This window comes from Melozone crissalis, unplaced genomic scaffold (genome assembly GCF_028551555.1).
Source record: "Melozone crissalis strain CALT ecotype California unplaced genomic scaffold, PUWL_Pcris_2 ptg000002l_1, whole genome shotgun sequence".
Classification (NCBI taxonomy): Eukaryota; Metazoa; Chordata; class Aves; order Passeriformes; family Passerellidae; genus Melozone; species Melozone crissalis.
Genome location: NW_026535780.1, coordinates 1,631,816 through 1,650,541, shown reverse-complemented (window position 1 = coordinate 1,650,541; position 18,726 = coordinate 1,631,816). Strand labels below are relative to the sequence as shown.

General features: G+C 48.5%; 1 protein-coding gene across 15 annotated transcripts in view; it reads left to right on the top strand.

Moving 5' to 3' along the window:
- ADGRB1 (adhesion G protein-coupled receptor B1) overlaps positions 1–18,726 on the top strand; it is a 289,741-nt gene that overhangs the window by 62,038 nt on the left and 208,977 nt on the right. The window lies entirely within an intron of this gene.

Here is an 18,726-nt window from a genome sequence, read left to right as displayed (position 1 = left end):
TTTTAGAATTATGAGAACAATGTCTCACTAACCTGATTGTTATTGGCCAAGCCAAATAACAGAAAAAGTGTAATTACAGCAGAATTATATTGCAATTAAAACGTAATTATACTGTGGTTTGGTTTTTTCCTCAATCAATAATTATTTCTGTTGATATAATAAGAACATTAACTGCATGAGTGAGTGGTTTGTGTTGGCTCTCTGGTGTCCCTGTGCTACCTGAATTGAATGTACAGCGCTGCAGTGACATTTACAGTATTTATTCTCAGCCACACCATGAACCACTCAATCCTTCTCTGACACAAGGGGGTGTGTGCATGTGCGTGCACAAATGTGAAGCACTGATACATGCATTGCATCCCATAATTACCAATTATATCATTGCATTGTTGCAAAATTCAATTGCAATATTAATATATATCATAATGGAGTATAATTACGTTACATTTGTATTTGTGGTATTAAAGTGTGTCAGAAAACACACTTATCATAATTACACTGCAATTGCTCTTTAACAGGAGTGGAATTGCAGTCACCATATTATGAAATATGACAGTGTTACTTTTATGTATTATTTGTGTTAAAGTAAAATTTAGATGGTCTTGTAATCAGTATCTGCTGAAGATTCCATAGATATCAGGAAACAGATCCAGAGTGAGCTCTAGAAAAGGACCCTGGCTCAAAAACATTTTTGGCATTAGTCTTGAAGTGGCATCTGGATCCCTATTTTCAGGCCCAGTTTCTGTCTCCCCATGAACTGTCTTCACTGAGCAGTGCTGCTGAGGAATTTGTCCATGGATAAATTTGTCCGTGGGAACTTACGCCCTTCCCAAAGACATGGGGACAGCAGTGATCCCAAAATGTGCTCCTGGAAGCTCCTCTGCCAATGAGGGACTGCCCAAGACACTTTGCACCACTTTGGAGCTTTGTCCAAAACCACTCCCTGCTGCAGATTCTCATTTCTTCCCATAGAAAGACCAAGGAATCTTGAGGGGACAGCTCAGATTTACATCTCTGTCTTTTAGGCATCCAAATATGGATTAAATCACTCATTCTGAGTATTTAATGGAAGGTGTTCCTGTCCGTGGCAGGGGGTTGGAGTGAGATGATCTTGCAGGTCCTTTCCAATTCGAACCATCCACATTTCTATCATCTTCCAGGTGGTCCTGCCTACATCTTAAACATCAAAACCCAGTGGTTAAAGTGGGAATGAAAAAAAAAAATCTCCATTTTCTCAAGTCTTGGGCAACTTGTGTCCTTTTCCTTGAAAAGGCTTCAGATAAAATGCACAGTACTTCTCTCCATTGTGGTTCAACCCACAAGTTACACTGGCACAATCTACTTGATCTTCTCTTTCTGGTCTACTTGATCTTCTCTTTCTGGCCCTGGGATCTTCCTGGGTCATTTCTTAGCCTGGAGAGGGTGGTTTGCAGGCGAGGTGAGGATGCTGAGCAGAGAGGTGAGGATGTACACACATCTTTACTTCCGTACTTCTGCTGCTGTTTTGGTGATTCTTAGCAGGGAGAAGTTCATTATTTTCTGCAGATTCACCTCCCAGAGTCAAATGTAGGACTCTCCTGATGAATATCCATTGTCATCATTGTTTATTTGCTGAACTAAAATCTCAATTTCCTGAGGAATGTGGGTACCCTTAGAGCTTGGTCTGCCAAAGGTGGAAACAAACAACCTGAACCAACATTTACTTTCTGCAGTATTTATGATTCACCAAAACAATTGCTCTTGGCAATCTTGCAAGGCAGGAACTTTATTTCAGTAAAAATTATTTGGACAAATACACTGTGATGTAGGCTCGGGCAAGAATGTGTCTGAGTGTGTGGGCTTCTTCCAGGATATTCAAGGAGCTCTGAGCAGAGGAGGATGAATCAGGATGAATGAGCCAGAGAAAAATCAAGAAGATGCATAAAAGAGGTCTTTACAGCTGCATGAAAACAATATGTAGGCATTCAGCTCAGGAATAAAGAGATGGATTCCTGGCCCCGCTGACGTCACTGAGGCTCCTTGGAGTCAGTGAAAAACTTTGGATCTATATCAAAGACGGAGGGTCCTTACTTCCAGAGAAAATGGCTACAAACTCTGCAAGTTCCCACACCACCTGAGTTCCATGTTCAACTTCACTGGTTCTCAGTGAAGAATCCTGAGGCTTCAAGATTTTAACTCTGGGGTTGCTGAGTTCCTTCCCTCTATTCTCTCCCTCTATTCTCATCCGGCACCTATTGTTTTGCCAGTGACAGATCTTTAAAATTCAAGTCTTATTTTTTCCCTCTTTGTCTAGCCTGCTTTTTAACCAGCTTTTGGGGATTTTTTGGATTCATACTGAGAATCATCATTATTTGAGCCACTTGAAAAGTGCATAAAATGCCACAAAGCAGACATCAGGGGGTCAGCAGTTCCCATGGGCACAGAGTAATGGAGAAGTAAAGGAGCCTTATGCTCCTTTAGGAGCAGACTGAGTGGGTGAGATCTCTATCCTGTCCTAAATATTCCAAGGAATTCATAGGTGTGGGGTATGTTCAGGGTGATGTGCTCAACTCAACTCAACTTGGCTCAGACAGAGAATATAAAATAGAGGATTGTGTTGGGTGGGAGAGTTGATGTCTGCAGTTATATTTAAAGCACAGCTGATCTTCACCTTCTAAAAGTCCCATTTCCATTCATCCGTCTCCCCACACTGATGCTAAATGCCTTCAAGTCCCATTTGTTTTCCTGGGATCTTATTTAATTCAGCTCCTTCCCCAGCCTGTGAAGTGAGGCAGCATTTCTGCCTGGTTGGTTTTTAATTGGAATTAGTTTCCAATCGATCAGATCTCCTAAATCATAATCTCAAGAGGTGCTGATGCTGTTTAATGTCAGTTTGTGTGTCTTTAGCCTTACTGGGGACTCATGAAGGAGGATAAACCTTACATTGCAGAGGAGCTGGCCACTCAGGGCCACTCATTTCAGTTTTCACTAGAGAGAGACTGGATTTGTAACATTTTGGTGGGAATGAAACAATAGAATGAACTCCCCATCCCTGGAAGTGTTCAAGGCCAGGTTGGACAGGACTGAGCAATCTGGTCTAGTGAAAAGTGTCCCTGCCCATGGCAAGGAGTGGAATGAGATGATCTTGAAGGTCCCTTCTAACCAAAATCATTCTGTGATGGCATGAAAATAAAGAAATTAAAACATGAATCCTGCAATGACACAGTGATTGTGTCATGTTGTGCATGGGAGAAATTGTCGCTGAGCTTTTTTCACAAGGTCAGCCCTCCAGGTTCATTGGTCTTTCTCTCAAGCAGGATGTGCTGGCAAATCTTCTGGTAGAGCTGGATCCAATCAAAGTTTGCAAGCCCAAGGACAATCCCAATAAAGTACACAGGGGTCACAAACTGCGTTTTCTCTCTGGAACTTTGCTTTGCTTTAAAATTTGCTGCTGACTTGTACCTTCATTACCTGGCTTATACAATCTCCTCCAGGCTCCAGGAACGGCAGGGGCTGTGGAACAGCACTGTAGCAGTAGGAGCTGTTTGCCACAGCCCCTGCCCAGGATTGCTGTGCTTTCCCTGCGGCGGGTGGAACGCAGGAAACAAATAAGAATTTCACTCAGTCCTCTTGAGAGTGAGTGGGCAGACAGGACCATTTTCACCAGGGTCCTTCTGACTGGCGTGGACCTGAAACAGCACCGTTTCTGCCTGAAATAGCACGCCACAGGCAGAGACATTTTGTTTTTGCTAAAAGCAAACAGAGTTGCTAAGAAACGAATATTGCAGAGATGGAAATCCACAAAAGGTTTGACAGTTGCCGAATGGTGCACGGCTTGGCAAACGTGGCCAAGCAGCCAGCCAGGAGGAGACAGACAATTCCATGGTGCTTCCAGCAGGAAACCCATTATTTGTTCTTCTCATCTTGTCTCCATCAAGCATGTTGATGATGAGGACTAAAAAAAACAGGAGGATAAGAGGGACAGGGCCCTGTGAACAGGGAATCGTGGAATGGTTTGGGTTGGAAAGTAACTTCAAAATCATTCAGTCCTGACCCTCTGCCATGGGCAGGGACACCTTCCACTATCCCAGGCTGTCCAAGCCCCATCCAACATGGTTCTGGGCACTTTCAGGGATGGGGCAGCCACAGTTTCTCTAAGCAACCTGTGCCAGGGCCTCACGACCCTCACAGGGAAGAATTTCTTCCTAATCCCTAATCTAAATCTGTCATTTTTCAGTTTAAAACCACAGCCCCTTATCCTGTCCCTATCTGTTCATGTAAAAAGTCCCTCTCCTTCCTTTTTATAAGCTCCTTTAAGCACTTGGAGGCTGTGTTGAGGTGTCTCCAGAGTCTTCTCTTCTTTTCTCTTCTCTTCTCTTCTCTTCTCTTCTCTTCTCTTCTCTTCTCTTCTCTTCTCTTCTCCTCTCCTCTCCTCTCTTCTCTTCTCTTCTCTTCTCTTCTCTTCTCTTCTCTTCTCTTCTCTTCTCTTCTCACTGGTCTGAACAGCCCCAGCTCTCTCAGCCTGTCTTCGAGGAAATGTGCTGCAGCCCTCTGACCATCTTTGTGGCACTTCATAAAATCTTTTGTGCATCTCCATCAGTGATGGCTCTTCTCTAGACTCTGGTCCTGGATCCCCATCATGATGGGGATCACTGACCATGTTGGTGCCACCTTTCCCAGAGTGTGGGGACATCTCCTTATGTTTAAGCCACTGTGGAGCCTTTGGAGACAATGATCCCTTGCAGGAGTCAGGTTTTTACCAGCACCATGTCCCACATTAGGCAGTCAGATTTCAGCTGCCTCAATTCCCTGTGCTGGAGAGGAGATCTTACATAATTTCCCTCTCAGATGACAAATGGCAAACACTCTGTATCCTAAAAGTGACGTTCATCATGTTCGTGACTCTGTGCATGGCGCTTCTCTCTCAACGATGCTTTGAGAGCAGTTTGGGTGAAAAAAAAAATCCCAGAAATACGAAACATTTGAGGGATTTCTGTCCCCTACTGGGGCACAGTGCGTGGTTTAAAGCCTGAGAAACCAGAAATCAACACCACCTGTAAGAGTTGAAGGGCTCCCAGTGCATTGCTGTTATTGTTAGGTGCGCTCTCCAGGAAGGTGGGGCTGGGGTGGAAAGATGTGAAATATTAAAATAGAAGATAGAAGCAAATCAAACTCAGGCTGAGCCAATCCTGGCTAATAAAGGATGCCAGGAGTTGGTGTTAATTTGTGTCTGATTTAAAGTGCTTGGTGGGTGGAGAGAGAACAGCCCACAAGAGGCAGCTGGGCTCCTTTTCCATCCCCCAGCCCTGCTGTTGGAGCGGCGTGGTGGGGGAAAGAGGAGCGCACAATCAGGCGATTCATCCCCACACTGTCGCACTCTGCAAAGGCAAAGGAGAAGGAGGGAGAGGGAAAAAGCACTGATCCAGTTCTCATGAAAAGCACTGGCAGCAAACTTTATGCTCCTGCTCCCCTAACCGGGATCTACCAGCTCTACCCACGTTTTTCGGCGTTTTGTGAGTTACCAAAAGGCAGCACTGACAAAAAGAAATTGGATTAATTCTTTTCCTCACCTTGCTCTTTGGGTCAGGATTTCTGAGGGTTGGGGGGAGTGCTCTGATCTGCTGCTGGTACTGGCAGGGTTCACAGTCTACTCAAAAAATTGATGATTTATGTGCAGGGAATGGTAAGACAGGGAAAAGCTCCCCACTGATGTGGCTCCAATGCAAAATCAGGTAGATCAGGCTCTACCTGATCCCACAGAGGTGATACCTGTATTCGCTCCCCAGAGGGAGATCAGGGGGCTGGGGCTGCCCAGAGGGGCTGTGGACTCCCCATTCCTGTAGGGATTCCAGCCCATTCCTGTAGGGATTCCAGCCCAGCTGAACAGGGATCTGATTAACCTGGTCTAGTGGAAGGCTGCACCCATGGCAGGGGGTGGGAACTGGATGGCCTTTAAGGCCCCTTCCAACCCAAACCATTCCATGATTTTATGATTCTCTGATCTCCCACACCCCTCACTTTCTGTGGAACATCCCCTTGTGCTGTTCATGTCCATGCACCTCCTCTTAGGCTCCACCTCTCCTCATAAATAACTGAGGGATTACGGGCAGGCACCAGAGCGGTCCCGTGATCATCCAGACCAATTAATTATTTCCACGCTCCCTGGTGAAGCTTTGGCCCAAGGCAGTGCCAGGACACATGGTGGCAGATGGCTGAGCCAAGGGACTCTCTCCAGCCCCCCTCAGAGGGAAGGAGACCTGGGGATGTGTCCACAAGCTGTGCCATGCCTGGTCCCAGAGCCAAAACACAGCCCCTGCTCCTTATCCTTCAGCAGCAGAGCCCGTAGCCTGTGGAGACAGACAGCAAAAGGGCAAATTAGCATTGATTTGGCATGTGGATTCCTGTTCTTCAGGAACTAAAGGAGGGCCATCTGCTCATTGTGTCTGGCACGAGGTGGGGGCTTGCATTCCCAACCATGCTGAGCTGGATTCCAGCCTGGAGCTACATGTGGAGATGCCCCAGCCCCTCCAGGGGTTGTCCTGGGAGACTGGAGACTTCCATAATATCCCTGCCCAGTCCATCCTCTGGGCAAAAAAGGCACCAATCCTCACCCCCTGGCACCTTCCTCATCATTCCTACATTTCCTGGCTCACTAAAGCAGGATCCTGTGCTGCACAGGTGGGCTTGTCACAGCAGGGCTGCTTGGGAACACCTGGGGCTGAGGTGTCCCTGAACACTGCTGGCTTAGCAACAAAAGGGAGAGCCTCAGAATCTTTCTCTGGAGGAAATGGGGCAAGAAGAATTGCCAGCACATGGCTTTGTAGCTGAATTCCCCTCCAAGGTCTTGGGTTTTGTGTAGTAACCTAAATTTAAGCCCTCTTGCCTGCAGACCTCCAGCTGCCCTCCAGCTCTTCAGTCCTGTTTTCCTCTCCTCTGATCCACAAGTAAATACTCACACAAATAAAGGCGCGTGTAAAAATCCCAGATTCTGCTGTCATCCCTGTGATGAAGCATTCACCCAGGCCCTCCTCAGAATAAACATAAACCATTCTCCTTCAGCCCTTCATCTTCATCAAGGCTGCACACAGACAGCTCACTAACCCCAGCCCCGAACCAGCACATCCTCAGTGCTGCACAAATCACTCCGTAATGTCCTCCATCATCTCCTGTGATTGAACAAAGCCAAGGAAAGGGAGAACAGAGGAAGAATTTTGCCTCCCAATAACCCCTCACCAATAATCTCCTCTCCCACGTCACATTGCTCAAGGGTTCCTGGAGAGAGGACTGGAAAGGGGAACAGAGTACATCTGTCTCCTTTATGCAAATCCTGAACTGCTTGTCATGAGACTGATGGATGAGATGTGAGGAATAATCCAGCTTGTTAACGCCTGTGCTGTGATTGCATCCCTCTGCCAGCCTCCCTGCATTCCAGCATCCCAGGGCTTCTTACAGGGGAGCCTGGGAGGCAGGTTCTGCCCTGAGGAGCCTGTGAGGAAAAGGGGAGGCTCCAGGGAGCACAGCAGGCAGGATGCTTTGCTGTCCAGCAGGGTTAGAGCAGGCACAGCCCTGCGTGGGGATGAGCATGACAATCCAGGGGAATTTAAGGTCAGGGCACATCACCATCCATCCCAAGGGCAGCTTTCCCACAGAGTGGAGTGGGAGGATGGATCAAGCCAACCCACTTTGGGAGGGGGTTTTAACAGCATGGATGTGATCTGTGGCACTCTTTAGTTTCAGGCTCTGTAGATGGTTTGGCAGTTTGAACATAATTTTTGTGGCTTGATATGATATCCCTGCACTTTTTTACAGTAGATGAAATAATGATTATTTAGGGAAGGAGTAGGAGACAGGGAATCATGGAATCATGGAATCATGGAATTGTGGAATCGTGGAATCATAGGGTGGAATCGCTGGTTTTGGAAAGGATTTTTAAAGATCCTCTACTCCACTTCCCAGCTACCATGGGCAGCAGCAAAGTGGGGCTTGGTTTGAAAGGGACCCTGGAGAGATCTGGCTGCAAAACCTCTGCCATGATCAGGGACACCTTCCACAAGACCAGGTTGTTCCAGTCCCATCCAACCTGGCCTTAAACATTTCCAGTTCTGGAGCAGCCACAGCTTCTCTGAACAACCTCTTCCAGGGCCTCACCACCCTCATTATAAAAAAATTCCTTCCATCCATCCGGCACCTTGTTTAAAGGCACTGTCTCTTGTCCTGTTGCCACAGGCCTTGGTAGGAAGAATGTCTCCCTCTTTTTTACAAGCTTTCTGAATATTTTGAAAAGCTGCAATGAGATTTGCCTGGAGCCATCTCTCCTGCAGGCTGAACAGCCCCAGCTCTCCCAGCCTGTCTGCACATCAGAGGGGCTCCAGCCCTCAGATCATTTTTTGGATGCTCTCCTCTGCACCCACCAGCTCCACGCCTTCCTTATGATGAGTGATCCAGCACTGAGGTCTCACCAGAGGGGCAGAATCACCTTCCTCACCCTGCTGGCCTCTCTTCTTTTGAAGAATCCCAGGATCTGGTTGGTTTTTGGCTGCCATCTCACACTGCCAGCTTGTGTCCAACTTCTCATCCACCAGTATCCTCAAACCCTCCTCCTCCTCAGGGCTACTCTTCATCCATCATCCCCCAGTCTGACATTGAGGATTGCCCTGGATTGGGGCAATCCATCCTAATCCTACCAAATCCATCTGGATAACCCATGAAAAGCTGAAGGAAAAGCACAGAAAGAGCCACCCTGAGACTGGCAGCTGCTCCCAGACCATCCTGCTCAAGAACAATGGTTTGGCCTTTCCTCCACACATCCCCTAATACATTTTGTCACCCTTTTATGCCTTTGGCCTCCACAGCATCCTGGGGCAATGAGGTCCCTGGTTGAATTATGAGCTGTGTGAAAAACCACTGCCTTTAGTTTGGGGTCAGTGAGGATGGCTCCTGCCTCACCAGCCTTGATTCACTGCTGCTCCCCATGTGGACCTCGGGGAGAAGATGCTGCAGGAACACACATATTTATTGTTCTTCTGCTTTATAAGTGCAGGGTGCAGACTCCTGCTGCTTCAAGGTCATGGCTGGATCCAAAACCATGGAAACTTGGGCCTTCCAAAGGGATTTGCTTTGTCTTTGTTTCTCTCCACCTTCAGGGGCTGTGCTCAGCTTGGTAGAAATGTTCCATACCTGCTCAAGCTCAGGTATTTCTGCCACCTCCATGACTCTGGGAAGGTCCCATTTGACTACTTTAGTTGGTATCAGAGATTCCAAAACCCCTTATTTCAGACCCTGTGGAAGCAGATGGAATCTCTCCCATCACTGAAGTGATCCCAGAATTGAAGTTCTTTTGTAGTCCTCACTCTATGGACAGTGAAAGTAAGGCCAGGGTTGGTCACAGCTCTGGTTTTACTAAAAAACTCTGTGTTTTACTAAAACACACATATTTATCATTTTCTGCTTTGTAAGTGCAGGGTGCAGACTTCTGCTGCTTCAAGGTCATGGCTGAGTCCAAAACCATGGAAACTTGGGGCTTCAAAAGGGATTTGCTTTGTCTCTGTTTCTCTCCACCTTCAGGGGCTGTGCTTATCTTGGTAGAAAGGTTGCACACCCTATTTAAGCTTAGATATTTCTGCCCCCTCCATGACTCTGGGAAGTTCCCATTTGCTACTTTAGTGTGGTATCAGAGATTCCAAAACCCCTCATTTCAGACCCTGTGGAAGAAGATGGAATCTCTCCCATCACTAAAGCAATCCTGGAATTGAAGTTCTTCTGTGGTTCTCACTCTATGGACAGTGAAAGTAAGGCCAGGGTTGGTCATGGCTCTGTTTTCACTAAAAGGATCTGTGTTCTAAGTGTCTTTGGTAGGCACAGCCTGAATCTCCATTCTGCCATTGCTGGAAAATTGCAAATTTGAGCCGTAGGATCTCATGGTACTTCTGTGTGTGATTTAATGACGTCCTCGCTGGGCATTGGAAACTGAATGCCTAAAAATTACAAGCTGAATTCCTGTTGTCAGAAGGGGAAATGTTCCCAATCCAGTTTTAACTTTGCTGAGGCAGCAGCATTCAAAAACAGCATGGTGCACCTTCAGGGTTGATGTAAAATTGGACTCTGATGCAGTCCTTCCATCTTTTCCCAGCTGCCTCCCAGGAAATTCATCCCCATCACTGGGGGAGTGGAAACATTGTTTGTCTGGTGGGGGGAAACTGAGGCAGGGTCATTCAAAACCATGGAAGGAGCCAGAAGAAGAGCCCACATTGCATTTTCCATGCACTGGGGCTGGTCAGAGGCCTCTGGTCATTCCTGCTGCTGATTATCCTCAGCCAAGTATAAGCTGGAGAGCAGCAAAGGGGAAATCTCTTTTCCTGGTGCTGGGAGAAGCACTAAAACTTGAGTTTGTGCAGATCCTAGCCCCAAGCTGGTTGCAAAATCAGCTGTTTGGGTCTTGGTCTCCTTTGGTTTCCCTTGGGCAGCTCTGAGGTGCCATGGGGCAGGAAAAGTTTGGGTTGGAAGGGACCGTAAATATCACCCAGTTCCAATCCCCTGCCATGAGGAGGGACACCTTCCTCTATTCCAGGTGGCTCCAAGCCCCATCCAGCCTGACCTTGGATAATTCCAGGGATGGAGCAGCCACAGCTTCCCTGGGCAGCCTCTGCCAGGGCCTCCCCACCTTGCCAGGGAAGAATTTCTTCCTAAATTTTGGCCTGAAACACTGAAACATCACTGCCTACACATCTCAGGACACTTCCTGGTGAGGTTTTTGCCTCAGCTAATAATCCCCACCCCAGAGCATGCCAGGGCACAGCTCAGGAGAGAGCATTAAACCCTGTGGAAGGCTGTTCTGCTTTGGGAATAGGAGTTCAGCCACAGGAACTGGAGCCGTGTCAAGGCTTTTCTCCCCAAGGGCCAGAAAAGGAGCCTGAGAATGGGATTGATGTGGGATGCAGGAGCCAGCAGGGTCAGGATGTGCACCTCAGGAATCTCAAAGCCTAGTTTTAGCTGTGTCAAACATCCCTGTGCACATGTCCCTGTGCAAGCCTGAGCCTCATGCACACACAGCCCCTCCCTAAACACCCCCTGTCCCTGGGGGGTTCCCACTTAGCTCCCCAGCTAATGCCAGTGCTTTTAACCTCCAGCTGCATTCCCAATCAATCCCATCCCGGTTCCCAGCTCCAATGAGCAGCGATGGAAGCGTTTCTGTTCCCTCCTTGGGATGACCTTGCCCTCAGAGGCCCTCTTGTGTAACACTCACACTCAAAACAGGCTGGTGATGGAGGGAAAAAGACCCCAAAGGTTTGGCTGTGAGCACTGGCAGGCAGGAATAAGGGAAAATGGGATTTTCTAGGATTTGCTGGTGCAGAATCCATGGTATTTTTTTGGTATCGCTGATGGGGATGGGTAGAAGTTGGGCCAGGCAGGGAGAATGGGTGATGTTGGCATGGAGGAAAAGCTGATTTTGGCAGGATCAGAGGGGTTGTGGATTCCCCTGGGAGAGAGGAAATGCCTGGGAACTCACAGCAAGTTTGCTGTAATCCCACTCCCAATTGGGATTTTGTGACGGTGTTCACAGGGGTCTGAAGATGAGGGAAGAGATGAGGATCTGACTCCATGTTTCAGAAGGCTTGATTTATTATTTTATGATATCTATTACATTAAAACTATACTAAAATAATAGAAGAAAGGATTTCTTTAGAAGGCTAGCTAAGAATAAAATAGGAAGAAATGATAACAAAGGCTTTTGGCTCTGGGCTCTCTGTCCGAGCCAGCTCCCTGTGATTGGCCATTAATTAGAAACAACCACAGGAGACCAGTCACAGATCCACCTGTTGCATTCCACAGCAGCAGATAATCAATGTTTACATTTTGTTCCTGAGGCCTCTCGGCTTCTCAGGAGGAAAAATCCTAAAGAAAGGATTTTTCATAAGAGATGTCTGCGAAAGGATTTCAGTCTGCTTTCCTTAAACTGAGGTAAACTAAGGCAGAGTGAGATCTCACATGATGACCTCCATCAAGAACCTTCTGCCAAGAACCCCCTCGTGCTCCTTGACTTTGCTGTGCCAGGAAATCAAAGCCACCCCTAGGAAATCCTTGAGAAGCTCCAAGTCCAGCCAGGGCTCCCACGAGGCAATGCCAAGGGATTTGCACCCATGCAGAGGAAAGCTGAGGAAAAAAATAGACGTGGATTGGGATGAGATGATGCTTAAAGGACACCAAGAGCACAGACAACACCTGGGTGAGGTTGTGCTGGAGCCACCAGAGCCCTGATCCCCCTTTCCTCAGGCAGCCACATCTGGAGCACAGCTGGCCCTCCTGCTTGGCCAGGATTTTTCCTACAGAATTTTGATTGGATCCTGGATTTTGAGCTCCAGTCTTTGTGCTCAGCTGTCCCCTGATCCCACCCACTGGAAAAAAAATCATCCAGAGCAAGGAACTGAGCCTGACCTTGCAAACCCTGAGAGCTTTTAGCCCATCTATAGTCAACATCATCAGGAACAGGCACCTTAGTCTTTAAATTAGTCTCCTTTTGGGATGAAATCCTGGTTGGTTGGAAATGAATCATCATCTCCAGCACCCTGCTGGAATTCTTCAGATCATGGAGCCCCCAAAGGAAAGCAGAGGATGCTTCTCACATCCATCTTTGCAGGTGGGGAAGGATTGGCAGAGATGCTTCACTGACAGAGTGTACAAATCCTGGAGCAGGATTCAAATCTGGCTCCCCCTGATTGTGTCTCCCCATCTGGCCAGTCCTGAAGGACATCACAGGTGGGAGGGTTCAACCAAAGCTCAGGGGCTTTGGAGTTTCATCATTGTGGTTGAAAGCCTCAGAATGTGGTTGAAAGCCTCAGATCCATTTTGAGATATTTCCCATTCCCATCCCTCCCTTTCCCCAAATCCCGTCTTCCAGCCTTTGAAAATTGAAATAGGATCAGGATCCTGACCCACAAGCCAATTTCCATCAGAATAAAATATTTCCCACCCTGTTCATGCTGTTCAGGCTGTTCCATATCTGCTGGGATCTGCAGGTGCCTTTTCCTGCTTGGAGCTGGGAGAAATTTGAGATAAAGGATGCTGGTGTGTGTATATATAGCATTTATTAACACAAAAGGCAGGTGAGATTTTGGCTTTCTCTGCACTCAGGAGACTCAGAGAGAGGCAGGGGGAAGCACATCAGTCTCTGCAGTGATGGAGCAAATATTCCAGGATGTGAGGGGACCATGCAGAAATCTGTGGTTGGAAAATCATGGAGTTGCTTGGGTTGGAAGAGACCTTAAATATCATTGAATTCCACCCCCTCTGGGACATCTTTCCCTTGCTCAAAGCCCTCAGACCTGGCCTTGAGCACTTCCAGGGATGTGGAAAACAGACCATAAAAAACAAAACTAAGGAAAAACCCTGATGTTGAGCACTGATTTTATGGAAGAGGTGCTGCTCCAGGACCTGTCCAAGCTCCCTGGGTGCCTTCCAGGGTTGACTCCTGTCCCTGCAGCCCAGCAGAGCCACTGCAGCCAAACAACACTCAGGTCTGAGCCCTTCTTCACTCCTCTCTGTGCTGTCAGCTCACAGATGCCACTGTGTTTTTCCAGGCATTTCCACTCTGCGTTGCTCCCTCACAAAAAAAAACCCTCAAAATTTCCAAGCTGTTGCAGCTTTTTTTTTTTCTTTTTTTTCTCTCTCTGCTCACAGTTCCTTGTGAATAAGGACAGAACAAATTCCTTTCCTGTGTTTTCTCAGAGTGGCAAGGGACTTTTCAGGGCCAGGCATTTTTCTGCCTCAGGCAAAAGGGATATTTAGTGTGATATCTGGGGACTTTCTTTCAGGGAAATGGGAAGCCCCAGGAAAGGGAGGATTATCTCGGTGAGAGTGGCTTTCACCCTGCTGGGATGTCAGCCCTGCACCAAGGTCAGGAGGAGGAAAAGCAGAGGGAAGAAAATCCTGGCCAGTGGCACATCTGGAGCCAGTGGACAGAGGAGCTTGAAGTGCTGAACCAGATCAGGAGAGGGAGTTTGGAATGCTCCTACAGGCAGCAGTGGGGAAGGATGCCCTTCCTGCAGTCATCTTGATTTTGTTTTCCTCTCCTTTTATTTTTACTTTTTTCTTTTTTTTTTTTTTTTCTTTTCCATGGAGTGTTTGTGTGCCTGTGGGCTTGTGTGCACGGCTAAGAGTGCCCTCCATTGGCCATATCCCGGCTGCTGCTCCAGGAGCATCACCAGCACAGGCAGGGAAGGTGGTGGGTGCTCCAGCAGGCATGTCGCCCCTTCCCTCGTGGGAGGACTGTGCCATGCAGGGATTTTGGAAAGCAGGACGTGGAAACATCCTGCAGGCTCCTCCTGCCCAGGCAGAGCTGAAAACCCTGGGCTGGGCACAGCTCAGGGCTGGACATGTCAGTTTGGAGGTGTCCACCTTGGTGGGATGGGGTGGATTGGGCTGGTCAGGCAGAGGGTGGAGGCTGCTGTGGGTAAAATCAGGATGATTTTACTCCCCACAGGATGGATGTGAGGGTGCAGAACCTGTGCAGGAATCAAGCAGGAACACGAGGGTGATGGCAAAATCCAGCCTCAGACCTGGATCATTCCTGCAGGAAGACAGGGCCCACCATGGTGGTCAAAGCTTGGACTTGGTGACCATGGAGATCTCTTCCAGCCTTAATAATTTGATGATTCTATGGCTTGCAGGCCAAAATTTACTGGGACCAGCACAAACTGGATGCCTAAATCCCTACAGCTCCAAAATTCACTGAGACCAGTACAAACTGGATATGCCCAAACCCACAGGGCTCCAAAATTCACTGGGAACAGCACAAATTGGATGCCCAAACCCACAGGGCTCCAAAATTCACTGGGACCAGCAAAAATTGTATACCTAAACCCCTTGGGCTCCAAAATTCACTGGGACCAACACAAAATGGATGCCCAAATGCCTCGGACTCCAAAATTCACTGGGACCAGCACAAACGGGATGCCTAAACCCCCTGGGCAGCCCAGATGTAACCTGTGGGTAAATTCTTGCCTGGTTTTGATTTGAGCTATGGAGGTCTCTCCCAGTGGATTTCTGATCCAGTGGATGCCAGAGTGGGCTGGGAAATGCTCAGCAAGGAGGTAGAAAAAGTTACCAGGGCTGTGCCCAGTAATTGTGTGAGGGTGCAGGAGCCTCACTGGTGGCTCCCAGCTCTTCATAATCCCCTTCCTTGTCACCCCTGACACCTGCACAAGGTAGCCAGGGCAGAAGGACCATTCAGACCAAGCTTTTCAGCCTCTTTCTGTGGGTTTCTTGGGATGAAAAAAACATTTTTGCCAGGGACACACACACAATATTTTGGTTTGTCCTTGAGAAATACAGGCAAAGGACAGCCCAAGGTGCTCCAATGTCACCTGCTGTCCCCAGGCTTTGCTCTGCCAGTTCCATCTCCCAGGCACAGATGGAAGGAAAGGATTGGGGAGGTTTTGTGTGCTCCAAGTTGGAGCCAAAGGATAGAATCAGGCAGGGATGTTTTTCATCACTCAAAATTCCAGAAAGAGCCTAGGCTACCTAGACACTGACTGTGGCAAAAACCATGGGAATGTGGGTAAATTTAACTGTGTGCCATAGAAATGTGACCTCCACCATTGCAATAATCTGATTTTCACTCATTTAACATCACTTCCCCAGCTGCAGGCTGTAGCCTGTTGTTATATGCCCCCCTTGAGGTTTTTTTGGGATGGAAATGTAGGAGATGGATCTCTGCTGACACACATCAGCCACTCAGGTGCCTGTTGCATCTTTCTGCCACATTCAACACCTGTTGAGCCAAAAATCCAGGTCTGGAGGGGGCTTTGCCCACCTATTCCTGCTCTAAGTAAAGATTCCCACTTCAGCAGGGATTAGCTAAAATAGGAAATAAAATATGTTTATTCTCCTTATGGTGAAACCTTCCAGATGGGACTGCACTGAGGGGAAATCAATTGTGAGACTTAACAACCATAACAGGTCTGGTTTAAGTTTGTTGGTTTTCATGGTGCCTTTCCCAGACAGGGGCAGTGAGGGGGGAATTTGCTTTGTGCTCTCCACATCCTCAGACAGAAACAGGTCTGTGGTCAGCGTGAGAAAAATTGAGTTTGTGGCGAGCAGGAGGCCTGGGCTGAATCCCAGGAGCTGAAGTCACCATTAGGGACTGGATTTCAAAAACAAACCCTGTCTCCTCATCATCTGGTTGCTATGGAGGCACTGCTGGCTCCTGCTTCCAACCAGGAAAGGCAGGTTTCTGCTCTGGACCAGAGGTTAAGATGATGAGAAAGATGGAGGAACTATTTACAAGAGCATGGTGTGACAGAACAAGGGGGATTGCCTTCCCACTGCCAGAGGGCAGGTTTGGATTGGATTTTGGGAAGAAATTCTTTACTCAGAGGGTGCTGAGGCCCTGCACAGAGAGATTCTGGATTCCCCATTCCTGGAAGTGTCCAAGGCCAGGTTGGACAGGGCTTGGAGCAACCTGGGATAGTGGGAGGTGTCCCTGCCCATGAGAGAGAGTTGGACAAAATGATCTTTGAGGTCCTTCCCACCCAACCTGCTCTGTGGTTCTGTGATCCTTGTGGCTCCCTTCCAACTCAATATATTCCATAAGTGTGTGATCCCTGGCTGGATCAGCAGGGTGAAGGCCGGGTAGAGTTTGGGTTTGCAAACAGAATGAGCTTTTCCAGCACTGCCCTGAGAGAGGCAGTGGCCCCCTCAGACTCTCAGATAAAGCAAGAGCCTTTCAGCTCTGGAATCTGATATTTAAAATATTCACAGCAACCCCTCCTGCTAATCAGGAAATTTATAAGATGTTTGGTAGATGCCTGTGTCTTTTTGCAAGCAAGACTAGGTTTTCATCCCTTTTTCACTCCTGAATCCTGGCCCCAGAGGCAGGCAGGAGCCTGGCAAGGGGAGATTTGCACTGTCGAGCTTTGTAGACTGCAAACCAGCCAGGAGTGGGGATCTGACTTGTAAAAAATTTAAGTCCAAATGCATTTGGACTCTGTGCTGATTAGTGTCAGGTCTAGCACACACTCAGCAATGTGGTGGCAGGGGCTGCAGAGATTTGAAGCAGGGATGAAACACAGTTTGCAAATAGCAGGTCTGACTTTGGAGCTCCCTAACCCTTTCCTGCCCAAAAGAAAAGGGAGATGCCTTCTGCCCATGGCAGAAGAAGGGAGATGCAGAGAGAAGTCTTTGATATAGAGCAGGGAGAGAAACCGAGGGAAGGTGGAGGTGCATTTAGCTTCTCATCTCCTCCTAGATTCACAGGATGGTCTGTGGGCTTCTCATCTCTTGTTTCTCAGTCTCTCCTGGGGCTGGGATTAGCTGCCTGAGCCGTGGATTTGCTGGGAATTTGTAAAGCTCCCTCTGTTTGCAGTCTGGGAAGGCAGAGCCTGGCATGAGGTGGGAGATGGCACCACTGGAGCTGGAGCAGTGGCTGCAATGAAAACGAGTTTTCCCTCCTCCCTGGATGCAGATTCCCCTCTGCACGGTCTCTCATCCCGATTCCTTCTCAGCAGTGCCACCCTGATCATGGCAAACACATCCCAGACCATCTGAATTATTTGGAAGTTGCAGCCCAGGGTGATATTTGCCCCTCTGGCATTGAGCTGTTTGCATTTCAGTGCAGAGGTCCTGAGCAGTTCCTTTCACTACGAACAGCTAAGTCTCCCCAAATAACGGCAGCTGTCTGACTTGATAGGGGGAAATCTTCCTCCCAGGTTCCCCTCCATCCTTTGGAAATGGGGCAGCAGATCTGTTGTGGAGGCAGCAATTGCTGCAGGGTGAGGATGAGCCTCACCCAAAAGGAAATGCCTGATTTTCTCTACCTGGGGTGAGCTCAGAGGGAAAAAGCTGGAAAGGTGGGAGGGAAAATGTGCCATGGCTGTGTGGTGGGCAGTCCTGCCCCACACTCTGAGGGTCTGCCCCTCCTGCCTTGTTAACAGAGCCCCTCCCCAAATCTGGGGGTGGACAGATGTGGGAGGGGGTACAAGATAAGGAAAGTCCTGATACTCATTTATTTCCTCTTCTCTCTTCTCTCCTGGAAAGAGGAGATGGAGGGAAGGGACCACAGGAGAGTCTTTTGTTGGGGTAACAAGGAGGGAGATGTACACGAGTGCCCTTTTGGCATGGGGGGAGCAGGGTTCTGGGCAGCTGGGCTGAAGGAGGAATCTGTGCCACAGGAGGCTGCAGGGAATGCATCCTTAGGGCATTGCAGGGTGGATTCTACTTTGGAGGAAGGGTTTTGGGGGCTGAAGGAGGTCCTGGCACTGGCACAGAGGGTTCTCAGTCTCTGCAGATGCTCTAAACCTGGCACCACAGGGTTTGGGGTGTCCAGTACTCAGGAGTGAAAGGAGAGGTGGGTGTCTGATGTGGGAAGAGATAAAATCTGTCTCTATTGTCCTTTTTTGCTCCTGTACTGGGTGTTCAGCTCCATCCATTATCCTGTCTGGACTCAGGGTTACACCAGAGCTGGGTTCCTGAGCAACAACTCCCTTCCCTGCACGGTTTTGGTGGAAGGGAGAGTGAAAAGGAAGGGCATTAAGAGGCTAAAAACAAAGTGCTGGCAGAAGGAAGAGGGGAGGCAGAGCCCAGCTGGCCATGCTGACCTCCAGCCCACCCTCCCCAGGTGCAGCCTGCAGTCTGTGTTGAACCAGCTCCCTGGGGATGGAGAGAGCTGGAGCCTCCCTAACCCAAATACCAGCCCTGGTTTCTTTGGGGAAACGGTTCAGATTCACAGTCCAGGATCTGCATGGGCAGGGGGCA